Raw genomic sequence first — 13,414 nt, forward strand, 5'->3', positions numbered from 1 at the left:
CAGGCATGGAGGAAAAAGTGAATCACTCTGCTTCAATATTTCTTTCTGAACACCAAGCTACAAATTAGTCAACCCCATTTTGTACAAACTCAGCCCATATGGTTAATTTATGGCTCAGTGGGTCATGTGGACCTGGAAAATTGGATTAATTCAGTAAGCCATAGTTCAAGTAACGTGGATAAATTGTCATGCAAGCATAGCTAATGTATGTTTCCATTATATCAGACAGAATATCTGTTACAGGCTTTGGCCTTTGGGTTACCAAATCTGGGTTGCTAAAATCCAGATGAGGGCCAGTTTGGTGTAGTGGTTAAGGCACCAGGCTGGAAACTGAGAGGCCACAAGTTCTAGTCCTGCCTTAGGCCCAAAGCCAGCTTAGGAAGGAGGCAATGGCAAACCACTTCCAAAAAACCTTGCCCAGAAAAATGCAGGGGTTCATCCAGGCAGTTGCCAGAAGTCAAGACTGACTCAAAGGCACCAAAAAAATTATGCATTTCTTTTGTGTCATTTAGTAGTAATCACATTTCTAATAGTAGATTTGGTAGCCCTATGCAACAGCAAAAGAAATTTGAAAGAAATTCTCAAGCACAAGGAGGAGGAAGTCGAATAAACAGAAGGGAAGAAATTGTTTCGGAAAAGAAGAATACAACTTGGGGGCCAAGTTTGATACACCATTCTTTCCAATCTCATTCTAGTCTCTTAGGTTTCAATTTTTAATGCTACATGGATTTTATCAAATGTGGGCATATTCTATCCATCTGAATGTAATTTTTATCTTCTATTCAGTATATATGTCCATTGTGTATTAATTTTTCTCATAACTTGCTCTTTTAGAATGTGTCTGTATTTCCCTGTTTCTTCTTTCTTGTAGAAAGCTAGCAGTTGCCTAGGTGGAAAACTATAATTTTCCGGGATCCACTGAGAACAACAGACCCTGTTTATCAGAAAGACAAGATTTCAAGTATCATCGCATGCATTATTATGTTTAAGTTAATTGTGAATATTGTCACATCATGAATCTGGGTAATAAGTCCTTATCTATACATGTTCTGTGGAGATGTGCTGTTGGAGACTGGTATGTTGAATAGGTTATTGCTAGATATAAAGAAACACCCCTTCAAGACGCAGCCAGAAGATCCAAACATTGTCTGGATTTCTTCTGCCTGTAACTAATTGTAAGAAGGAAACCTGAGTATCTTCCTGCATAGAGCATTCGATTTTAGAATAAATGTTGTGATGTTGTTGACCAGCATAGTTTTAATAAAGTATTACATATTTGTTTATGGAGGGTTCGTTATGTATAGCAACATTCAGCAACTGTATGTTGCACTCTCATCTTCTTCTTGTGTTATCTAAGACCAGAGCTGGAGGGTAGGGGAAAAGTTAATAGGAAAAACTACTTATTTTCTATACTGCTAGACCTCAGTACCTGGAGGCTCTGTCTTAGATTACAAGCTGTTCCAATAGAAGAGAATATCTGTAGCTCAGTGTGGAACTGTGGAGTCCTTGGTGCTCTCTGAGCTTGATTGTTTGCTTGCAGACATTTCATTACCCAGCTAAGTAACATCATCAGTGCTGCTGAGTGTGGGATTTGCTCCCTGTTTATATACAGAAGCTTGACCTGTCGGTGTGGTTTTCTCCTTCGTAGTTCCTTGATTAGGGTATTGTTTTCTGCTTGATTTTTTGTCTGGTGTTAACCCCTGCTTATCTGGGTGTGGGTTGCTGGACAGAATGAGTTCTGATCTTTTCTTTTCCTTCTTAGCTTTTTTATTGTCTCTTTTGAATGTTGTGTAAGTGTGGTTTATCTCTATGTGTCTATGAATGACTGATTTGTCTGAATACCAAGCTTCCAGGAATTCCCTAGCATTTTTGGATTTAGCTTGGTCTAGGATGCTCACAGTTTCCCAATTGAAACTGTGGTTGAAGCTTAGAGAGCATCAAGGACTCCACATTGCAAGCTGTGTTTGCCCAGTTCAGGGGAATGGAACACAGAGACAAATTCTGAATGAGAAGGTACTTATATGTTCTTATTGCATTTTTATTAGAAATCTAATACAGCCATGCTTTCATGTTGGCAGTTTTCTGATTTTTACTATACAACTGCTCTACTTCATTGTGGCATATATAAAAAAAACTAGACTGCCTTTCAAATAAATTTGATGTAACAGTTGCACAGCTTTCTTTTTGTCTTATTCATCTTAGACTTTTTTTCATTTTATTCTATCTTCTTTTGTGCATGACTTTAGGAGATAAGAATTGCTTGCAAAACACATATGTTAGGATAAATTCCTTTAAAATGTATACAGAATTTTATGCCAAAAGAAATTAATTCAAGGTTGGAAAAATGAGGAAATAAGCAAAATCCAACTTGATAGATTCATCCAGCTCTAATTTTATACAGAGTGTTTTATATAATCTGGGAAAAAATGCAATTCCCCATCACCTCTATGTAGTCTGATTCGAATACCTAAGGAGAACTTAATAGAATCATTGCTTGAATATGAACTATGGAGAACACTTCCAATGTGACTTCAAAGCATATGGCTCTTGCTTATGCCCCAAGCATCCTTTTCCTTCTATTCTTGGTTCAACTGCTAATTATTTTGGATTGTGAAAAGAGCACCATCAAACAGGAGGCAGCTACACAGGACTAGAAGATAAGCAGGCAACCATGCAGACACAAAGGACAAAGAGGGAGACAAAATTCAGATTAAGGTATTACAGCTATTTCTTATTTAAGTAAAGAGGCTTATTAAGGAAAGATCACTTATATTTTTATAGACTACTTGGCTTGCCAGCACTTTTCTGTTTATTTTTACACTTAGCCTTTAGTTGCATGCTTTGATGCACTGGGAATATGGATGTAATGGAAGAATGAAACTTTCAGCACTTGGCTAAGGTGAAGGCATTAATAGATAGAAAATATAGTCAGGCTTAAACATCTATATTTGCTTCTCTAAATCAGGGATTGACATCACAGACTCACATATTTGTTAGAGGAACTGTCATCTTCCCTGATAGCAGCCACAAGAAATTAAGCTAAAACCATGTAAAAGTTGCTTCCCCCCACCTCAATGGACCAGTCTGTAGAATAGCCAAATCTCAAAGACCTGGCAAATGAAGGACAACATCTTGTATGAAATCTTGCAATGTTTTTATATGATGTTTCATGAGATCTTTGGAGAACTGACAAAATCACACAAAGTCTGGTGATTTTGCAAAATTATAGGTGATTTGAAGAGGAATACCTGGTCTTCATAGAGCCTTGAGGTTCATTTATTGTTGAGAGTCAGAGTCATTAAGATGTTTCCAAATTGGACAATGCAAATACCCAAGGGATAGCAGTCTTGTGGTCCCAAACTCCCAATTTAAAAGAACAGACTGAAAATACATGTTTGCCTCTTGCTCCAAATGGGGACATAATGAGATTTCTGATGACTCTGATATTGCTAAACTGGAATAGAATATGGGAATTTGTTAGCCACCAGTTTATAATAATGTTTTGATTGGCAGAATATAGGACTATTGCCTATTTGCTTTCGTTTGAAGAAAGGCCTTATAATCATGATGTCGTTTAGCAATAAATATTTATGCAAGATGGCACATGCATAATCAATAAACTTTGCTTTTTTAAAATAAATTAATAAATACTAGAATCCACAACCATAATTTAATTAAGGTTTCAATCATATGGTGCTTCTTAATGATGTCTCCTTTGAGCTGAATTCAATTTCTAGAGACTTCATGACCACTTTCATATAATTTTCTTGACAGCAGCACAGAAGTGGTTTTCCATCTCTTTATTCCAGGAAGTGCAGGGTTTTGTTTTACATCCCAGTCTAGCCTACAGTTCTGGTATCCACTGGAAGGGTCCCATCCAAATACAGTCCAGGCTTAACTCTGTTTAGCTAATGAACCCAGACAAGGTCAGCTAGATGCTGCCACCTGCTGAGCTTACCCAGAACTAAATTCCAAGAATCTTTATGTTTAAGAAAATATGCATAAGATTCCAAGGCATACAGCTAAAATAAGAGCCAGTTTGGTCTACTGGTTAAGGCACCAGACTAGAAACCAGGAGTCTGTGAGTTCTAGTCCTGCCTTAGGCATGAAAGCTGGCTGGGTGACCTTGGGCCAGTCACTCTCTCTCAGCCCAACTCACCTCACAGGGTTGTTGTTGTGAGGCAAATAGGAGGAGGAAGGAGTATTTGTTATGTTCGCCGCCTTGAATTATTTATAAAAACAATAAAAGATGGGATAAAAATTAAATAAATAAATAAATAAGAGTGATGGGAATGATTCATAATCACTCTCAATATGCAGAAAACAATAAACTTATTAAAATAGAAGTAGATAGCAGTACTAGCATTTGTATGTTCATAAAAGTTCTTATGAATCAATTTAATCCAGAGTTTCTCAACCTTAGCAACTTTAAGAAGTGTGGACTTCAACTCCCAGAATTCCCCAGGCAGCATAACCAAGAAATACTGATTTAATCTGCCAAACTGCATGTCTTTCTAGGACACACATTTCGGAAAAGAGGGCATTATAATCCTCTTCCTCCTCCTTTAGACATTTCTCATTAAAAGTTCCTTCAGTTTGTTCAATTTTTCACAGAGACTTTGGAAGCATAACATATTGAGATGGGTGGCTATATAAATTGAATAAATAAAATAAATAAAAATAAAATAAAATTGTAATTGAGATTGAGATTGGAGTTTGAGCTTTAGTAGAATCTGCTTCTAAACTTTCCAGGCTTCTTCTAAGCTAATATTGAATTCGGAAGGTTGGAAACTGAAGGGCATGAAATCCTCCCATGGATTCTACCTTTAAATAACTTCAGCTGACTTTTTGTTAGTGAGATTCAGAAAAAAAATATTTTGATGTGTAGCCATGTATTCAGGATAGAATTTTAGCTTCCAGGGCTTGCATTCAATGTAAGTGAAAGAAAATAATTCGGAAACAGAAGTATCTATAGGAACTTGCTGCTTTTGTTAGAATTATGTGAGTGGCTTTGGGCCACAAGTCCTGCTCTTTAGGCCATGCAGGCATCATGACACATACAGAAAAAGGGTGGGGCATGCTGCTGATGTCATTCCCCCACTGTTGTCCCCCCTGTAGATGCCACTATTGAGAAATCTGCCACTATGCCAACTTTAGGTGGCATCGCAGCAAATTAATTGCAGCTATAGCTCGCTTGAGCTAATTATGCCTTGAAATATTAAATAAAGTCATGGCATTCTACCTACACATCTAAAAGAAGGACTCCAGTTTTAAAGTTCTGGAGGCCATACCACCTAGTGTTGTGTATTTTGGCCTGGATGCATTCTGAGTTCCTTCACTGAGAGGATGAAGAGGGTGGCCTAGGTCACATACTCCAGCACTAATTCTGCCATGAAGGGGATGGTATCCTGACACCCATCCCTTGAAACCAAAGCCTCCATTCCTGGAATGTATGTCCCAAGGAGGGCATGAGATTTATGCTCAGGGTCAATAGCTTTCCAGTAGCCAGCAAGTTTCATTTCCTACTGTAAACAGAGCACAGACTACTTCTGTGGCACAAAGGCACATACGGAATGTGTTGTGCATTCTCTCTCTCTTTCTCTCATAACATATTTTTCCTTCTGCAGTGTAGTACCCCAGTGACCTATTGTTGCAGTGACCACATGCTTCAACTGGTGTCTGTAACTCTTCATTGGGACTACAATAAAATCATCAACTGGCTGCTGAGTCCTCCTCCAACTTAAGAATAACAGAACAGCAAAAATGCTTGTCAAAGCTATTCACTGATGTTCAAAAGCTGTTATCAGTCCCTCCATCTAAGGTCTCCAGAATCTTTAAGGAAAAGATAAAATATGGTTCCTGGTTATTGAAGGGGGCAAGGATGTTGTAACTGATGGGAGGGGATGAAACTTTATGCATAGGATATTTTAATCTGGAATTTCTTCTTTCTTCATTAGGCCATTCAAAACAAAATCCTAGAAGGTTTCCTAATGGTTTGGAGGAAGCCGTAAGAGAGATGGCTTGCCTCCAGTTAGTACATTGTTCTTTGTGGCAATTTTTTGTGATGCTGCTGTTGTGGTGAATCAGGCAGAGATAAATCAGGATCAATGCACACCTTCAGTTGTAGCATTATTTTAGTAATTCCCAATCTCTCTGAAAATCACAGCCTTTCCAAGAGCCTTGCAGTAACCTCTCCTTATATCAGAAGGGCTCCTTGTTATGGAAAATGCCTTAATAGGAATGGTGCTTTCAAAAGGTGGGGAACACTTCAACAGGAAAAAGAGGAAGTGTCATGTTTCCCCTTTCAATGTTCTGTTAACATTGTAACGTTTCACATGTCAAGTCATTTTCCGTGTATACCCGCTTGGCTCGTTCGGGGTTTTTCCATTCCTGTGCTCTCCTTTGTTTTGGATCTTTGGAATGTATGTTTGGGTTTGCAATCCTGTTCAAGGTTACTTTCCCAGGCGCGTGTAACGGTTCCTAGCACCTGGGAGGGGGTGCGTGCTGACGGGTGCTTGGGGCGGGACTGGATTGAAGGCAAGGCTTTTAAGTTTGTATTTGGCGCGCTTTTGCTCATTCTCAGCTTTCTCTGTATTTGCATACTATTCCTTTAATAAATCAGTTATCGTTAAGCTCGAGCTTGTGAGACTGAGTATTTGGGATTAGGCAACCATTACAGGAAGTGGCATGGGTAGAAAACCAAACAGAAGCAGTGGTGTAAACAGGAAAGAGGGAGAAGTATTAAAAAAGACCAGCATTTTGGGGGGTCCTTGGGCACTGCCAATGATGCCATTCGGTGTTGCTAGGTACATTAGCAGAGTATTCCAAGCAGAAGCTATGCCTCTCCCCACCCCGCCCCCACCCCCAAGGGACCATGTTTGTCCTAAAATTATTTCTGGAAAGTTTTCCTTGAGTTAGGTTCAGAAAAGATGCACAGTGCAACTGTATGATCAAAGCCCTGACCCCTTTTTGCATGTGACACAATCATGTGCCCATGCAACCATGGCCTCCTCCTTGACCTTTTTGAGTCTTGTGGCCACACCTAGTTCAGAGTGCTTTATGCATGACCCACTTTGTCTGATAAGTAATTCTGTTTCACTATATTTCTTCCTCCCTTTCCCCCTTCCCTTCCCTCTTGTTCTTGGAAAAGTTTCATAACAGGAAGCAGAAAATCAGGTGATATAGCTTCCAAGCCACAATTCATATTCCACTGGACAGATTGAGATGGATTGAGAGAATGGACGCTTCCATTACATCTACTGTTCCTAGAAAATGAGTTGCTCTCTGAAATTATTTATTAAATCAGCCAGTTCTTCCTATATGTCAGAAACTGGCAGTTCAATCAACCAATAATTTGATAGACCAGCAAAAGAGAAAATGAGTATTTTTATTTTCACAAATAGCCATTGAACATGGCTACTGTTAGTTGCCTGAGGGTCAGTCAGGAATCTTAGACTTGATTGCACCTAGAACTGATTTACCCATTCTAGGCATGTAATGAAGTGTCCCTCTACCTTCTAAGCTAAGCAGACATTTTAGAAAGCCTGGTGATATATGCAACATAGATGACTTTTTTTCAGGGGAGAGCAGTGTAGTATCATTGAGGAGCAGAACTTTTACCAGACTCCCCAAAACTTCCTCAGCATCTCTAAAATTAAATAGTAATAATAATAATAAACTTTTGCTGGAATCTTAATAGAGATCTTATTTAAAATCTTTAAATAATGACCTTTCAGACTCTTATGCAAATATGGAGAAATCTTGCAAGGTCTTGTGATCTCAGGAAATTTTGGCTTGAGGGAAGCTGCCTGGACAATTTCGCAATGGCACCTAGAGCCAGGAAACATTGTTGTTCCCTAGTTGTTATGTTGTGTTCATGGAGATTACCTGAAAATAACTTGTTATGCAGCCATCATGTTACTGCCTTAAAGATAATTAACAAGGTTAACAGGTTAAGGTGAAGATCATAATCCAATTTTTAACCTTCATGGATGTGTCATTGAATAAACTCCATGTAATGGTCTAAAATAAATAGGCCAAATAATTGGGTTATCTTACATTTTCAAATCCATTGTTTCAATCAGCTGCTTTACAAAGATAAGTTCTTTTTCTGTATTATTTTAGTAATAGAGAAGCAGTTATAAATGTTTTCAAATAGAGAACCATGAAATATGGAGAACTTCTACCATACTATCTGCATAGCTTATTCACACCCTTGTTTATTCTCTTAGTCATTTACCAATAAGAATTAATTGGCTTTATGTATTGAAACAGGTATTATGCACATCTTCATTCTGAATTTCAATTCCTCTTTACATAGGAATCAGTGTAACTCTGTGCCATCTCTAACATTGTAGCTTGGCAAAGAAGTGTGTGTGTGTGTGTGTATGTGTGTGTGTGTTTTACATTTCTAGGTCTTTAAACAACCATAGCTTCTTTGACAGCATACAGATTGCTTGGAATAGATATAATTCAAAACAAAATAATAAAAAACATTATAAAGTAAAACCATCACCAGCAGCAGCAGCACCACCACCATCATCTGAAGTCTCTCTTGGACAAATTTGACTCTTGGTGATTTCATTAATACCGTCATGCAGTTTTCTCAACAACAATGTGGGTGTGGTTTTGTATTACCTTCTGATGGGATATTTTATTGACTTTCCAGACCAGTCTACCAACCTGGAATTTGCTGGTGATCTTCCATCTAAGTACTTTTTTTTTTTTTTGAGGTCCAGCAGCCAGATGTGTAGACTATTTAGCCATGACAAGTCACGTTGCCTTGGGTGCACCATGAGGAGGCTTGTCTACATTGCACCAAGTTGGGCTGAGAGAGAGGGACTGGCCCAAGGTCACCCAGCTGGCTTTCATGCCTAAGGCGGGACTAGAACTCACAGACTCTTGGTTTCTAGCCCAGCACCTTAACCACTAGACCAGACTGGCTCTCATGTACGTACTAAGCTGATCCAATCAGCTGAGCTTTTTTAGGCTCAGCCAAAGTTAGTAACGTGATCTCTGGACTTGGAAAAAATAATGTAAGTTTTAGAGTGATGGGAGGATATATAAGGCCACTAGCAACAGTATTTTATGACACTTCCAACAAGCAAGCAAGCTAGCTAAACAGCAAAGAAATTTTAATGACATTTTCAAGTGCCATCCCTCTGGAACAACATTTCTCCTGCAATCCATACAGGCCCAACTCTGCTGCCTTCAAGAAAGTCCTAAAAACCTGGCTTTTTCCCAAGCTGTAAGCCAGGTTGTGAGATAAGCCAGCTGTTGAGTCTGGATAGTCTATTATGAATTGGCACAGTTTTATTCCCCAGTATGACCATCTTTATTGTTGTTTTAAATCTTGTAAGCCACCCAAAGTCTTCTATGAATGGACAGCTGTAGAAATAGAAATTATTAATAAAACTATAAATAAGTATCTCGAGAATTAGTTGGAAAAGAAGAAACCTCCTTTTTTCAGGGGAAGAAAACCTTAGAGGAACTGCAAGATATAGTTTAGCATGGCAGACTTTTCTCTGTTGTCCTCTTCAAGCACTGCAAATGCTGGCTTTGGTCAGAAAGTTGTGGTGCTAGTAGATGACACCAACACAATAGGGTAAAATTCAGATATCCTTTCTAAAGGAAGAATACTACAAATATTCATTTGTTACTTATTCTTAAGGAAGAATCTGAAGACCCACAGTGTCTGAAAAACTTTAGTCTTTCAGGTATGAAAGATGGACTGTATGTTATATTTTCCCCTATTTCTAGTGTATAAAATACAGCTTTTGCCATTTGAATCCGTTAGTCCTACAAAATTACATTTATCTAGTCTCACTACCTGTTTACTCAGTTTCAACACAATGTTCCTAGAGCTCTATTTCAGATGCTTGAAAGGAAGACATATTAAGCCGGCCAAGCTCTTTCACCTGAGAAAAGTCATTTCAAATTATTCTACCCAGACTCTAGTCCCATGTACATTCACAAACAGTTTCATTTTAATATACTGTTACAATTTTCTGTTCTGTGAAAATAATAACCATGAATACTCTCAGAAAGATCTTGGAGAGGAGTTGTAAGGCATTCAATAAAAACAGCTGTTATAGCCCTATTCATACACCTCCCCCCCCCCAATTCTATATGTAATTATAAACATCCAAATCCTAATCAAATAAAGCTTAATCAATAAACTAGTTGGACCAGAGTGCTGTAAATTTAATCCGGTTTAGTCCCTTGATTTCAATTGAATTAAATCAGCTTAAATCATAGTATTGTGATTTCCAAACTATTTAACAATATGTTTCAGTCTTAAAATATGATAAAGATCAATATATGGCAAGTATTTGGTAACAGAAGAATAACAGAATTGGAAGTTTTGCTCTTCCATTTTTTAGCTCATCATCATGGTAAGATGACTATCATAACACAAAGCATGCCATCATTCAAATCATTCATAATCAGTTTAAGTTGGGGAAACCGGTGTTTCCCTCTAGGAATGTCAAAGAAAGCCACAATGGATTTCTTTTCAATCACTTTGCCATGATCTGCCAAAGTGAAGTCTGCCAGAATACAGATGGCAGCCATGAATGTAGCTTGTTTCTATCTGCCATGTTCTGTTAGGAAAAGTTGTAAAGGCTAGCTGAGGTTTGGGGAAGTTATATAAAAATATTTTAGAAAGGAAAATTACATTAAAAATAACTTATGCTGGAGAAATCAAATAAAACAACATTTGATAAAGTTGCACAGAAAAAGCACAGCTTTTGGTAAAAAATGTCTTGAAAAAAAGCATGTATAGGGGCACTTGTAAACACACTAAGAGCCTATACAAGGGTGAATATGTTCTCTAAAAGTATCTCTATCTTGTGGGATGATAGATTCAAATTCCTGTCTGCCCATTATTTGAAAAAGAAATTAGGGAAACAATGTTGGACAGGAAAACTACTTGGCCAAAGTGGATAGAAGAATAAAACAAATGTGTGAAGAACTGCGATTTCTACTGCCCATGATTTATACTGTATTTATTCAGGAATACAGAGTCTCTGCTTTCCATTTTTTCTTCAATTATATTAAACCCACTGGTGTAACTCAGCAGATAGAGCAGTATGAACAGTCTGTATCCCTTGTGTGATAAACATAATAAGCTGAGTCCCTTGGCCAAATTAATTAAGTTTATTGAATAAATTATAAAGAGAAGAAAAGTAATGCATATCTGTGATAAAAGAAAGAAAAGCAGATGACTAATCTACCAAATCTGCCATATATAGAATACATATTTATATCAGACTTGACAACTTTAAGATGTGTGGGCTTCAACTCCCAGAATTCCCCAGCCAGCATGATAGATAGTCAAAGTCATAGTAGCATTGTTATTATACAAGTATATGAAAAACTGCCATAATCATAAACTAAAACAAATACTGACAACTTAGTTTGGGGCTTATTGTCCAATGTGAGTTGTACAATAAATAAGAAGTATTCTTATTTCCTTTACCCTTTTTTTTATGTGTGGTGTCTGATCTGGCAATTGTTCTTATGAATTACCTCCATACAGAATGACAACTGATTTTGAGTTGATTGGAGTGGTCCTGAAACTCTTCTGTTCTTTGTAGACAGCTTTACAATCAGATTTTGGTAATACAGATGTGTAAAAAGGGATGTCAACAAAAATTTCCAGCAAGGTAAGGTGAAATTGAAGGTGGGTCAAGGAAAGTATTACTGCCATCACACTCACTCCACCAGCTTTCCTTTTTTACATACAGCCACCTTAAATAACATGAAAGGAAATATTGATTGGGGTGAAGAAGAAGCAAATACTATTTGTCCTACAAAGCAATGCTGGAATCAGGATAGGAAAAGCATCAAAGTTTAGCTTGATAGCAATGATTTATCCTTGCCCAAAATAATCTGAAATGCAAATGTAGTTCATCATAGGGACATGGTACTGTATGTTGAATGGGGAAGAGCTTGGAGTTCATGTGCTTTAATCATGTTCTTTGGAACATCACTGTTCCAAAACAACTGGATGGTGGTCCATGAGCTGATCCTAAGTGTCAAGGGAAGATTTTGGAGTGGATTTTGGATCCATTCCAATGGACCAGCATTTCTCAACATTGGCAACTTTAAGATGTGTAGACTTCTGGCTGGCCGGGGAATTCTGAAAGATGAAATCCATACAGCTTAAAGTTGCCAAGGTTGAGAAACACTGCAATGGACTATTCAAACAAATACCCTACCAGAAAACAAAGAGGAGGTGTTGGCAAATCTCTCATTAGGTATTATCTGAACCAATTGCAAAAGGAGTATCATTAGAAGATTTTTGGATGAAAATCTATGAGTTTTTAAGTATTTCTTTACTTGTGTATTTAAATTATTTGTATGATTACCTATCTCAATTTGTTGGCAATCAACAATACATGAAACATATACAATATAAATAAACAATAAACAAATGAAAAGGTTCCATTGGGAAAGTGGATTTTCTGGATTACTCATAATCAAAATAAAATAATATACTAAACTGAACATTAAGAGGCTAACTCCAAGACTTTTTTAAAATAAATCTCAATATAGATGTTGATGAAATATGCAAGTTTATACTTCTCATTATGATTTATAATCAATATATTAAATTTAAGGAGGTTTCTTAAAACCTGTTTTATTTTATATTCTTTTCCTTCTTTTTTTAAAAAAGAAACTCTCACACATGTTCCTCATCTTTTTAAATAAATTATATTTTCTGTTGCTTAGAAGAGAAGAAGAGTAGAAAGGTCCCTTGAGTCATTTACTGACTCCTTGGGGAACACTGCTTTCGTGAACGTTTTTCTTGGCAGACTATAGAGTGGGGTGGTTTGCCATTGCCTTCCCCAGTCGTCACCTTCCCCAGCAAGCTGGGTACTCATTTTACCCACCTTGGAAGGATGGAAGGCTGAGTCGACCTGAGCTGGCTACCCAAGAATCCAGCTTCTGCTGGGATCAAACTCGGGTCGTTGGGAGAGTTTCAGCTGCACTACTGCTGCCTACCAGTCTGCACCACATGAGGCTCTTTGTTGCTTAGTGCTCTTAAAAAGTTTAAGTGCTCTAGAAAAAGCATTGATTAATCCCCATACCTTTGGAAGGGAGTATGTGTGAGACACACATGTAGTATTTCTGTCTTCATATGGAAGATTTATTTTATTTTTCCCACCTTACACACCGCTGAAGTTTTTTTGTTTGTCTTATACCAGAGATTGGAAGTATGATGTCCACAATTGCCATGACATCCATGAAATTTCTACATTAAATTAAATGTTATTTTTTAAAAATACCTGAAATCTCTTAAGGTTTCACTATTTTTCATAAGGCTGGTGTAGATCCTGGTGTGAAATAACAGGTATCCTTAATATTTAGTGATCTAGCAATCAATCTTTTTTTTAAAAAAATATTTTTT

Source organism: Candoia aspera, chromosome 3 (assembly GCF_035149785.1).
Source record: "Candoia aspera isolate rCanAsp1 chromosome 3, rCanAsp1.hap2, whole genome shotgun sequence".
Classification (NCBI taxonomy): Eukaryota; Metazoa; Chordata; class Lepidosauria; order Squamata; family Boidae; genus Candoia; species Candoia aspera.